Source organism: Podarcis vaucheri, assembly GCF_965113315.1.
Source record: "Podarcis vaucheri genome assembly, chromosome: 13".
Taxonomy (NCBI): Eukaryota; Metazoa; Chordata; class Lepidosauria; order Squamata; family Lacertidae; genus Podarcis; species Podarcis vaucheri.
Genome location: NC_138751.1, coordinates 7,824,169 through 7,837,656, shown reverse-complemented (window position 1 = coordinate 7,837,656; position 13,488 = coordinate 7,824,169). Strand labels below are relative to the sequence as shown.

Sequence of the window (13,488 nt, the reverse complement as noted above, 5' to 3'; positions counted from 1 at the left end):
TGTTACCTGATTGGCCACCTGCCAGTCACATAATCATCATGCCTTCGGGGACAGAGTTAGAGAGATGCTGGGGAAGGGGTGTGCTTCATTTTTCACTCTGGGATTTCTCCTCAGGCCTCTGGGTGAGCTTCATGGTGTCATTGATTCAGTCGGAGTAGGAAACTATCACCTGGCTGAAGGCCAAGAGGGAAACCCTGCTGCTGTCAATACTCGGGTGTTCACATGCTGACCCTCAATGAGGGAACTCGACGGAGGGCCTTCTCTGTAGTGGCGCCCGCCCTGTGGAACGCCCTCCCATCAGATGTCAAGGAAATAAACAACTATATTTGACTTTTTGAAGGCATTTGAAGGCATCCCTGTTTAGGGAGGTTTTTAATGTTTGATCTTTCATTGTACTTTTAATTCTGTTGGGAGCTGCCCAGAATGGCTGAGGAAGCCCAGCCTGATGGGTGGGGTATAAATTATTATTATTATTATTATTATTATTATTATTATTATTATTATTAATCCACTGAACAGAAACGTCACTTGTATTGAGCCCTGTGACCAAGCCGGTGAGCATTGTCTGTGCTTCCTGAAGGCTGGTTTCTTCGCAGTGCAATAGAAATTGGCATGGGGACCATTCGCCTTGTCTTTTTCAGTTTCCGGTGGGGGTTAGTATGAGACAAAGGGAGAGGCAACAGTTATTAAAGTTAGACATACCTGCATTTAGGAAATGGTAGTTTTGGAAGGAAGGACAAGCAGGAGTATCTAGAAAGGGCAATGATGACATTCTGATGAACCCAGGAATTCTTGACAGGGTTATTCTGAAGGGTTTGCCTACCTTCTGTATTTTTCATACATGCTTCACAGCAGCAGCACATTGTCTTTTTGCACTCCTTAAGTGTGTTATTTTTAAATATAAAGCAGTTTAGAAATAATTTTAAAATCATTGAATGAATAAAAGCCTTGGATTAAAACTTCTCCTTTCCATCTCAGTCCTTCACTTCTTGCTTTTGTCTGCCATCCGTTCCGTCTCTACAGCCCTGTGATTTGCCTTCTCTCTGACCCTCTTTCCCATGGATATTTTCTTTTCCTTGAATCGTGGAATTATTGAGTTGGAAGGGCCCCAAGGGTCATCTAGTCCAACCCCATGCAAAGTAGGAATCTCAGCTAGCTACGTAGCTCCTTAATGTGTGGACTGGACCACCAGTGCAAGGATATGAAAATCTGCCTCCAACAGAACTGCACCACCTGTTCATCTAGGTCAACTGATGCTGGGTCAACATGATCAACAGGCAGAAGACCCTGGTCAGCAAAATGAATTGTTGTCACTCCACTCACCTTTCCTTTTATAGGACATGCTCTGCTGGGGGGGGGGGGAGACACAAAAGTCTGTGCTCGGTTAGAGTCTAAACCCTGGTGAGGAAGGATAGGCTAAGAGAGCGTGACTAGCCAAAAGCTCCCCCAGTGAACTTCATGGTTATGTGCTAAACACACTTTGCTTCTACAATAATCAAACTTCAACACGATTTTGCAGGGAGATTAATACATTCCCCTCTTCTTTCCAGAACCCACCCACCACCTCAATCAAGTGATCACATCATGAAATATCTATGAGTTTGCTCACTTTTATTCAGCCTTAGGCTACATAATTACATGGATATTATTGAATCAGGGATAGGCTGAGGAGGGAAAACTGGGATAGGTTGAGAAAGGGGTGTGCATCACTTTTCACCCTGGGATTTCTCCTCAGGCCTCTGGGTGGGCTCCACGGTGCCTGCTGTGCGGGTAAACATACAGGAGTATGAAGTGCCGTTGTTCCAGTAAGAGTAGGGGACTACCACCTGGCTGAAGGCCAAGAGGGAATCCTTGATGCTGCCCTTCAAGACTCGGGGATTCACATGGTGCCCTTCAAGGAGGGCATTCTTCACCCACTGGACAGAAACTTCACTTGCGTTGAGCCCTATGACCATGCCGGTGAGGATTGTCTGTGCTCGCTGAAGGCTGCTTTCTTTATGGTTGGCAGGGGAAAGTATGAGAGAAAGAGAGAGGCAACAGCTATTAAGTTTAGACATAACTGATGGACAACATGTATGACACCATTTAGTGTTGATTATTTTCTACTGGATTCTCTGACAAACATTTTTAATCTGTAGATAGAGGGTGTAAATCCTTAATGAAAGCTTTAAGGAGCAAAGGGGATTTAACTGAAGTTCTTGTGTGTGTGGACCTGAATACGAAGATCTGTGGCACATACATGGGGCTTCCTTGAGCTGGATGAGGACACGGGTAGGATAGTGGAGATTCCCGGAATATTTACACAGCTCCTTTCCCCAACATATATAAACAAAGCACCCAGCACAAAAAGTATCTCAGCCTTTCCAGAGAAGGTATTGGTGTACAGGCTGGGTATGAAAAAGAAGGATAGCGTTTTTTTCATTGCCAGATCTCACTGCCCACATTGGTATACTGAGTTTGTTCTAAGTGGTGCTATGTTGATATTTATTTTCAGTAATCTCTTTCCTGCTCAGGAGGTTGCTGGGAAATTAGGGACATCAGTTGCAGGGTGGAGAGCAGGCCTGCTTCCCGCTTACCTTTCTTCTTGCTGGTCTCTCTTGTTTTCTGTTGAGGCAGGGATGGGAGTTGCACTGTGCAGATAATATTCTCCCCTGCCTCCCAGTCGCTTGCGGAAATGATCACAGAACTGGATGCGTTGAAGGGGTTAATTTCCTCCTCTCTCCATGCAAGAGGCTCAAGGCTTAGATTTCCTGCTGTCTGCCGTGACCAGGTCACTTCCAGTTGTTCCTCTGTGCTCTCTACCACGCAGCGGATGAGAACTGGGGCTTGGGGGGTAGGATGAAAACTATGAGGGAGTCTGGGAATGCAAAAACCCATGTCAAGTCCCAAGTCTCCTCCCACCATTTACCTCCCAGCCTGCTCACAGAATCTTATCCTGCTCTGCTTGCTTCTCTTTCAGAGTAGCTCTACAACTAAGTCAGTCCAGGCTCCTCATTTAGCTCACCTGAGAGTTCCTGTCAGTCCCTTTTCTTCCCTTGAACAACTCCAGCACCTTCTACCATTGCTGAATAATCCCAGCACCCCTTTAACTAGTGTGTTTGCCCATTCCCCAGATTCCCCGATGGATCGCTTTCAACACCAGTGTGCCACAGAGAGATTTACAGCTGGTAGCACAAGTAATCAAGCCAAACTGCCTCCAGCAGAAGAAGAGAAATGGGCTAAGATAAAGGTCGTGAGTTGGACAGAAATTATTATTTTTGAGAAATGTGTCCCTGTTATCTTGGGGGAGCAAATTTTATTTACACCTGACTTGATGTTGTTTCCCCCCCCCCCCAATGTACCTTAATCTGTTTTGACTATTGCAATAAATATATTGCTCACTCGAATTATACAAGGGTTTCAAAATCTGATTTGAATACCAATAGATTTTCCTATGTTTGAGTTGGAACTTCTGGATTTATCAGAGTCCGTAAGTAGGTCAGAGAGTACACTCAAAGGCTGGCAACAAAATGGAAATGCAAGCCGTATTTTATAGTGCTAGCCCACACGCAATATTCCATTGTGTGTATAACTAGTTCTGCACACATTGTCTCATACATGATTAAACTTGGGAACCCCAGGAGACGTCTCAAGACGGATGTGAGGGTAATCCGACTGAGACATCTGTCACCTCATTGATCACCAGGGAATGTCTCTTCTGTTCCCTGAACCTACAAAGGTCTCAGCACACAGAAACAGGCACTTACAAATGTTAATAAAAGGGTATTTTTGGAAAGACTTTGAAATGACTATCCCATTTACTGCTGGCAAATAAGCAGAAAAGTTGGAGTAAGAGAATCCAAGGGTTGTTATTGTTCTGTTTCTAAGGGTGGTTCCAGATGCCCAGATTTCAGGTACATGCATGAGAAGTCTGCAAAGAGGAAGGAAAGAGAAGCAAACTCACCTGGAGCAGCCTGGGAAGAAGTCAGTGGCAGGCTGGCCCCGCAAAGGAGTCCCACAAATGGTAAGAAGATCTTGGCCCACATTTTAGGATTCAGTGTGAATGGCATGTGGGCCACCAGGCCTGCTTATATAGCATCCTGGGAGACTTTGGTGAGATATGTTTCCCATCAGTAGCTCCACCCAGACAATCCAAGAAGAGGCTATTCTGTGAGGTTCTCAGAAAGTCCTTCCAGAAGCTTGAGTGTAACTGAGATAATTTAATTGTTATTATTACATTTGTATACCACCCTTCATTAGCAGATATCAGGCAGTTCAGAACATTAAAGTACAACATGACATCACAAAAGCCCTTTATTCATGTACAACATCCCTATATGTGGAACTGGCACTATTACCAGTGCTACGTAAGGTACGTTCTGGGCCATATCTGCACCATGCTTTAAGCAACGGATGTATTCAGCATGGCAGGGTAATTCCAAAGGATGTGCCTCCTTTCTTTATTTTACACACCAGCTTCACAGCAGCAAGACGTCCCCAAACTTTATCCCAACTCGTTGATCATAATATCTGAAACTACACGAGGCTTTCCCAGAATCTACCTGCATTCTGCTTTCAGGTCAGGAAATATTGCTCCTCTCAATGACACATGTTCCCCAAGGAGTAGAGCAGCCCCTGTCTTGTAACATTCGCATTCATCAGCAGTGGTAGAAAAACTGCTTTAAAAATGAATCTGTAAGCCTTCTCAATAACTCCAACTCCTCTCTCTTTTATATCCAGGTTACAATCCCTGGAAAGGTTTAAATGTCATGGTTTCTCCCCAGAGAATCATGGAGGCTTGCAGTTTGGCAGGAGTGCTGATTATTATCTGTTAGATTCACTGACATTTCAAATCTCTACAGAAGACGGGGGGTCATTGTGCGTGTGGCCCCAAGTAGGAAAATCTGTGGCCCGTTAGGCTTACTTGAGCTGGATGAGGACACAGTCAGATAGCGGAGGTTCTAGAAAAAAATTATTGAGGGGAGAAGGTGTTGCGGGCTTTAATGTCTCAGTGGCTGCCCTGGCAGGTGGGCTACCAGTGCCCTTTCAGCAGCAAAGCATCCCCTCTCACCCAAGCAGGCCTCTTAACCTGCCAGCTCCCCAGGTGTCAGGGGGAACTCTTAGATGGCTACCTGACCATCTGCGTTCTGGCTGCTTGGGGACAGTGACCAAGCACGAGGATCTGCAACAACCACCCACTCGGAGGAAGGTGCAAGTGTCCATTTCCCAACATTATATGGAAGACAACCAGCATCCCAGTCTTTCCAGAGAAGGTATTGGCATGTTCAGGTTGGTGCACAGGCTGGGTTTGAAAACCAAGGAGAGCTAAAAACATCCCCCTTGTGGGGATGTTTAGAAGACAGTGGTACCTCGGGTTACATACGCTTCAGGTTACAGACTCTGCTAACCCAGAAATATTACCTCAGGTTAAGAACTTTGCTTCAGGATGAGAACAGAAATCGTGCAGCCGCAGCGCAGCAGCAGCAGGATGAGGCCCCATTAGCTAAAGTGGTGCTAATAGTTTCAGGTTAAGTACGGACCTCCAGAACAAATTAAGCACTTAACCCGAGGTACCACTGTAATAGGCAAGGAAATATTTGTTAAGTAGTATCCTTCCTGCACTTATGCTAGTGAGTGATGTAGCAGAGCTAATCCCTTCTATATTCACGGAAGCTAGTTGGTAGATGTTCTGTACTTAGTTGATTAGGATCCAAAATGCGGCAGTCTGATTGGTCCTAGAACAATAGGATCCAGAATGCAGTAGTCTGATTGGTCCACAGGAGCCACCCAACCCAACTCCAGGTGGAAGTGAATCCGCAATCTGATTGGCCTACAGGAGAATCCTAGAATTAGCCAATAACATGGGGCCCATTGTGTAAATAATATATATAAAGCAGACGTTTGGGGGGAACTTCCTTTCCTTGCTACTATGAGCTGAATAGTCCCTCTTAAATCTCCCTCTTAAAATACAATAAAGAGTCACAAGTCTGTCTTTAAAAGTATAACAATAAGTTTACTCACAAGTTGTTCACAGTACACATCCTAGAAGGCAGGCTTTAAGCTTCAGGTTGCAAACATAGAACGTGGCTTACATCCTTTGTGAGGCTGGGCCCATGTGCTGCTGGCTGAGAGCCAGCAGACAACAAAATGGTTGCGAGAATGAACTGAGAGTTAACTGAGACAAGATGACTGCGTGACTTGCCCTTTTATAAAATCATGCCCATCTGCTGAGTCACTTACAGGGGGAACAGGAAGTTAAACACCTGCCTGACAGTGTCCACTCTAGGAAGCAAAGCATGTTTTAACTGACTGTACTGATGTATTACATCCCACACCATATCCCATAACCTCTGCACAGTTACCTAGGTAGCTCCTTAAATGTGTGGACTTGGCCACCAAGGCAAGGATATAAAAATCTGCCTCCAATAGAAGGGCACCACCTGTTCATCTAAGTCTCCCTAGGCTGGGTAAACATTGCGTGACCAGGTGGCGACCTTCCCAGCCCCCAGGGACAACCAGAAAGGAATAATGACTCATGACAAGGTGTTATGGAATGGAAATTTGGCCACAACTTTATTAACCTTTCAAATATAGGAAGACCTTGGCTTAGGCATTGGGCGTGTATCCCTCCCAGCCCCCCAGCCAGGGGAACTAGGGCTCCTCAGTGTAAATGGGATATGGGGGTGCCCCGCAAGACACATGTGGACGCAGGCAGCCCACCCCATATCCCCTCATGCAGGGTAGGTCACTGACAGTCTTTCAGTGTATGGCCAGTGACACCCTCCTGGTGTCAAGCCTCTTCCCAATCTCAGTGTCAAGTTAGCGCCCAGGGAAGATGGTGAGCCAAGGGACTCTTCAAAGGGACGTGGGCTAAATTGCAGCTACGCTACAAAGTGAAAGGTAGCTGCAAGCCCATTGCCTCTTAAAGACCAGCTAAAGGAAGAATCCGTGATGAGTTCATTGCTTCCATAAAGAAAAGGGGGGAAAGTGCATAAAAGGTCTGACTTGAAAATTCATTTTATGCACACCGCCCCCGTCGCTCTGCAAGCTTCCAAGGTAGCTGCTTGAAGCCTCCAGAGCGCAGCGGGGACTCCCGCCACGTTCCGGAGGCTTCGGGTTGCCTTCACTGAAGGCGACTGAAGGCACCTTGTTTTAGAGGGGGAGAACAAGAAAAAAAACTTTATCCCCTGCTCTTTCTGTCCCATCCCCAAATATGGTAGTCATGACCCAACCAGGCACTGTGTTGATACGGAACTGCCACACATTCTTATCCTCCTAATTTTTCTCAATAAATTCTGCTGGCCTTATTTGCTTCAGTGATTTCCTCCTCCACTTTACCGTTTGCCTGTGGTGGTCTACTGAGGACATTGTGACTGAACTCTGTCACATTATGCTTCCTCTATCACTAGCTAATACCAGAGAGGTTTGGAGCACTATGATGTGGAGCACTATGACCACATCTCGTCATTAAATTATTGGTTGGGCTCAGACCCAGAACACCCTTAAAGAAAGGATAAGAACATAAGAATCATGTTTTGGATCAGCCAGCAGCCCATCTGTTCCTCCATGCTTTTCTTACAGTGGCTAATTAGGTGCCTATGGGGCAGCCTGCAAGCACCACCCCTGCCGTTCCCAACACCTAGTACAGTCATACCTTGGATCTCAAACACTAATTTCAGACAAACTTCTTAAATTTCCCAGGGGCAGGATTTTTTTTTTTAAGTCATCAGCAAGGGTTTTTCAAATTTAATCATGTTACCCTCCCCAACAAAAACAACAACCACCCTTATTTCACCACCTGTGACCCTTGGGGTGTTGCACACTCATTTCCAACGTAGCCCTGCCAGCATAACCAATGGCCCATCAATGAAAATGGAATATATAGTTCAACAGCACCTGAAAGGCCACCTCTGCCGCTCCTGGTCTCAGAGCTGCCCCCTTCCTGCCCTAAAGAGAGGTGCCTCCTCACACAGCCCCACTGAGGCCTGGGAAGAAGATGTCCCAAGACTTGCTGGCCCAATGAAGACTAGTCAAGGGTGAAAGTGAGGCCAGCATCTTACCCAGGCAGCAGCAATGGCAGCAGTGGGCCCTGCCGGGCCTGCATGGAAGAAAGGCTCCCCTTCAGGACTGGGCACTCAGCTTCCAGGCAGGCATTGCATACAGCAAGCACAATAAAAGCCAGCATGGTGCCTGATTCCTTGTCCAGCTGCCCACTTGTCGGTCCATTCCGAACAGCAATGGCTGGCAGACTGGCCGGCTTGGCTCCTCGCCTGCTTGCTTGCTTGCTTCAAGGCCGCCTCACCTCCTGGCAACCAGCACCCAATGGCCAGCCCCAGAGCCAGCTTTCGCTTGTATTAGGGTTGCAACAAACATCTGTGCAAGCCTCTGAGAGTCAGAAATGTGAGAGGACATCATAGGGGGGAGGGAAGGAAAGAGGGGCAGGGGTGCCCGCAGCACCCCTGACCACAATTAAAGGCTCCTCAGGGTGCCAGGGCACACTGGTTGAGAACCACTGCCTTAAGCAATGGGTGCGTGAACTTATGATGCCGGAGGTGTTACCTGATTGGCCACCTGCGAGCCACATAATCATCATGCCTTCGGGGACAGAGTCAGAGAGACGCTGGGGAAGGGGTGTGCATCATTTTTCACTCAGGGATTTCTCCTCAGGCCTCTGGGTGAGCTTCATGGTGTCATTGATTCAGTCGGAGTAGGAAACTATCACCTGGCTGAAGGCCAAGAGGGAAACCTTGCTGCTGTCCTTCAATACTTGGGTGTTCACATGCTGACCCTCAGTGAGGGAACTAGACAGAGGGCCTTCTCAGTAGTGGCGCCCGCACTGTGGAGCGCCCTCCCATCACATTCGAAGGAAATAAACAACTATCTGACTTTTAGAAGACATTTGAAGGCATCCCTGTTTAGGGAGGTTTTTAATGTTTGATGTTTTATTGTACTTTTAATTCTGTTGGGAGCTGCCCAGAATGGCTGAGGAAGCCCAGCCTGATGGGTGGGGTATAAATTATTCTTATTATTCTTATTATTCTTATTATTCTTATTATTCTTATTATTCTTATTATTCTTATTATTCTTATTAATCCACTGAACAGAAATTGCACTTGTATTGAGCCCTGTGACCAAGCTGGTGAGCATTGTCTGTGCTTGCTGAAGGCTGGTTTCTTCGCAGTGCAATAGAAATTGGCATGGGGACCATTCGCCTTGTCTTTTTAAGTTTCCGGTGGGGGTTAGTATGAGACAAAAGGAGAGGCAACAGTTATTAGATTTAGACATACCTGATGGACAGGCAGCATTTAGGAAATGGTAGTTTTGGAAGGAAGGACAAGCAGGAGCATCTAGAAAGGGCTATGATGACATTCTGATGAACACAGGAATTCTTCACAGGGTTATTCTGAAGGGTTTGCCTACCTTCTTTATTTTTCATACATGCTTCACAGCAGCAGCACATTGTCTTTTTGCACTCCTGAAGTGTGTTATTTTTAAATATAAAGCAGTTTAGAAATAATTTTAAAATCATTGAATGAATAAAAGCCTTGGATTAAAACTTCTCCTTTCCATCTCAGTCCTTCACTTCTTGCTTTTGTCTGCCATCCGTTCGTCTCTACAGCCCTGTGATTTGCCTTCTCTCTGACCCTCTTTGCCATCGATATTTTCTTTTCCTTGAATCGTGGAATTATTGAGTTGGAAGGGCCCCAAGGGTCATCTAGTCCAACCCCCTGCAAAGTAGGAATCTCAGCTAGCTACGTAGCTCCTTAATGTGTGGACTGGACCACCAGGGCAAGGATATGAAAATCTGCCTCCAACAGAACTGCACCACCTGTTCATCTAGGTCAACTGATGCTGGGTAAACATGATCAACAGGCAGAAGACACTGGTCAGCAAAATGAATTGTTGTCACTCCACTCACCTTTCGTTTTATAGGAAATGCTCTGCTGGGGGGGGGACACAAAATCTGTGCTCGGTTAGAGTCTAAACCCTGGTGAGGAACGATAGGCTAAGAGACAGTGACTAGCCAAAAGCTCCCCCAGTGAACTTCATGGTTATGCGGTAAACACACTTTGCTTCTACAATAATCAAACTTCAACACGATTTTGCAGGGAGAGTAATCCATTCCCCTCTTCTTTCCAGAACCCACCCACCACCTCAATCAAGTGATCACATCATTAGATATCTATGAGTTTGCTCACTTTTATTCAGCCTTAGGCTACCTAATTACATGGATGTTATTGAATCTGGGATAGGCTGAGGAGGGAAAACTGGGATAGGTTGAGAAAGGGGTGTGCCTCACTTTTCACTCTGGGATTTCTCCTCAGGCCTCTGGGTGGGCTCCACGGTGCCTGCTGTGCGGGTAAACATACAGGAGTATGAAGTGCCGTTGTTCCAGTCAGAGTCGGGGACAACCACCTGGCTGAAGGCCAAGAGGGAATCCTTGATGCTGCCCTTCAAGACTCGGGGATTCACATGGCGACCTTCAAGGAGGGCATTCTTCACCCACTGGACAGAAACTTCACTTGCATTGAGCCCTATGACCATGCCGGTGAGGATTGTCTGTGCTCGCTGAAGGCTGCTTTCTTTATGGTTGGCACGATAGAGGTTCTCATGGAGACCGTTCCCTTTGTCTTTTTAAGTTTTGGGGTGGGGAAAGTATGAGAGAAAGGGAGAGGCAACAGCTATTAAGTTTAGACATACTTGATGGATAACATTTATGACACCATTTAGTGCTGATTATTTTCTGCTGGATTCTCTGACAAACATTTTTAATCTGTAGATAGAGGGTGTAGATCCTTAATGAAAGGTTTAAGGAGCAAAGGGGGAGTTAACTGAAGTTCTTGTGTGTGTGGACCTGAGAAGGAAGATCTGTGGCACATACATGGGGCTTTCTTGAGCTGGTTGACGACACGGTGGGACAGTGGAGATTCCAGGAATATTTACACAGCTCCTTTCCCCAACATATTTAAAGAAAGCGCCCAGCACAAAAAGCATCCCAGCCTTCCCAGAGAAGGTATTGGTGTACAGGCTGGGTATGAAAAAGAAGGATAGCGTTTTTTTGCATTGCCAGATCTCACTGCCCACATTGGTATATTGTGTTTGTTCTAAGTGGTGCTATGTTCATATTTATTTTCAGTAATCTCTTTCCTGCTCAGGAGGTTGCTGGGAAATTAGGGGCACCAGTTGCAGCAGCCCATCTGTTCCTCCATGCTTTTCTTACAGTGCTTTTCTTACAGTGGCTAATTAGGTCCTATGGGGCAGCTTGCAAGCACCACCCCTGCCGTTCCCAACACCTAGTACAGCCATACCTTGGATCTCAAACACTAATTTGAGACAAACTTCTTAAATTTCCCAGGGGCAGGATTTTTTTTTTAAGTCATCAGCAAGGGTTTTTCAAATTTAATCATGTTACCCTCCCCAACAAAAAACAACAACCACCCTTATTTCACCACCTGTGACCCTTGGGGTGTTGCACACTCATTTCCAACGTAGCCCTGCCAGCATAACCAATGGCCCATCAATGAAAATGGAATATATAGTTCAACAGCACCTGAAAGGCCACCTCTGCCGCTCCTGGTCTCAGAGCTGCCCCCTTCCTGCCCTAAAGAGAGGCGCCTCCTCACACAGCCCCACGGGACCTGGGAAGAAGATGTCCTCAGACTTGGAGGCCCAACGGAGACTGGCCAAGGGTGAAAGTGAGGCCAGCATCTTACCCTGGCAGCAGTGGGCCCTGCCGGGCCTGCATGGAAGAAAGGCTCCCCTTCAGGACTGGGCACTCAGCTTCCAGGCAGGCATTGCATACAGCAAGCACAATAAAAGCCAGCATGGTGCCTGCCTCCTTGTCCAGCTTCCCACTTGTTGATCCATTCCCAACAGCAATGGCTGGCAGACTGGCCGGCTTGGCTCCTCGCCCGCTTGCTTACTTCAAGGCCGCCTCACCTCCTGACAACCAGCACCCAATGCCCAGCCCCAGAGGCAGCTTTCGCTTGTATTAGGGTTGCAACAAACATCTGTGCAAGCCTCTGAGAGTCAGAAATGTGAGAGGACATCATAGGGGGGAGGGAAGGAAAGAGGGACAGAGGCCAGTGTTGCCCGCGACACCCCTGACCACAATTAAAGGCTCCTCAGGGTGCCACGGCACACTGGTTGAGAACCACTGCCTTAAGCAATGGGTGCCTGTCACCCTCAGTAGACCATGCAGGCGTGTGTGTCCTCCCCCACCCACCAAATCGCCCACGTAGAGCAAGCGGAGGCCACCGGTTAAGGAGACCCAGCCAAGGTTGCTTGCCGAGAGCCAGAGAACAAGGAAGCTCTCCACCCTTTTTCTTTTCAACCCAACTTCAGGATTTGCCTGCGTGGCTTAACTTTGTCCTCTCTCTCTTTGCCCCCACCCACCTGTGAAACGATGAGTTGTGCAACGGTGAGGTATGCTGTGCTACCAGTGCGTGAACTTATGATGCCGGAGGTGTTACCTGATTGGCCACCTGCCAGTCACATAATCATCATGCCTTCGGGGACAGAGTCAGAGAGACGCTGGGGAAGGGGTGTGCTTCATTTTTCACTCTGGGATTTCTCCTCAGGCCTCTGGGTGAGCTTCATGGTGTCATTGATTCAGTCAGAGTAGGAAACTATCACCTGGCTGAAGGCCAAGAGGGAAACCTTGCTGCTGTCCTTCAATACTTGGGTGTTCACATGCTGACCCTCAGTGAGGGAACTCGACGGAGGGCCTTCTCTGTAGTGGCGCCCGCCCTGTGGAACGCCCTCCCATCGGATGTCAAGGAAATAAACAACTATATTTGACTTTTCGAAGGCATTTGAAGGCATCCCTGTTTAGGGAGGTTTTTAATGTTTGATGTTTTATTGTACTTTTAATTCTGTTGGGAGCTGCCCAGAATGGCTGAGGAAGCCCAGCCTGATGGGTGGGGTATAAATTATTCTTATTATTCTTATTATTCTTATTATTCTTATTATTAATCCACTGAACAGAAACTTCACTTTTATTGAGCCCTGTGACCAAGCCGGTGAGCATTGTCTGTGCTTGCCGAAGGCTGGTTTCTTTGCAGTGCAATAGAAATTGGCATGGGGACCATTCGCCTTGTCTTTTTAAGTTTCCGGTGGGGGTTAGTATGAGACAAAGGGAGAGGCAACAGTTATTAGAGTTAGACATACCTGCATTTAGGAAATGTTAGTTTTGGAAGGAAGGAAAAGCAGGAGCATCTAGAAAGGGCTATGATGACATTCTGATGAACACAGGAATTCTTGACAGGGTTATTCTGAAGAGTTTGCCTACCTTCTGTATTTTTCATACATGCTTCACAACAGCAGCACATTGTCTTTTTGCATTCCTGAAGTGTGTTATTTTTAAATATAAAGCAGCTTAGAAATTATTTTAAAATCATTGAAAGAAGAAATGCCTTGGATTAAAACTTCTCCTTTCCATCTCAGTCCTTCACTTCTTGCTTTTGTCTGCCATCCGTTCGTCTCTACAGCCCTGTGATTTGCCTTCTC

General features: G+C 46.7%; 2 long non-coding RNA genes and 1 gene segment (V, D, J or C); 1 reads left to right on the top strand and 2 right to left on the bottom strand.

Moving 5' to 3' along the window:
* Positions 1 to 1,802, top strand: part of LOC309516122 — a 30,840-nt gene extending 29,038 nt beyond the window's left edge. Inside the window, exon 3 of the long non-coding RNA XR_014212780.1 lies at positions 1,698 to 1,802. This is a non-coding gene — a long non-coding RNA (uncharacterized lncRNA). The remainder of the gene's footprint in view (positions 1 to 1,697) is intronic.
* LOC309516119 overlaps positions 1 to 13,488 on the bottom strand; it is a 42,564-nt gene that overhangs the window by 16,337 nt on the left and 12,739 nt on the right. Inside the window, exon 3 of one of the 4 annotated variants that reach the window lies at positions 10,166 to 10,610. One more of the 4 variants reaches the window with a different exon arrangement.
* LOC309516123 lies at positions 1,597 to 3,069 on the bottom strand. Its single transcript, XR_014212781.1, has 2 exons — positions 2,577 to 3,069; positions 1,597 to 1,993 (listed from the first exon to the last, which is right to left on the bottom strand). It is a non-coding gene; the product is annotated as an uncharacterized lncRNA (long non-coding RNA).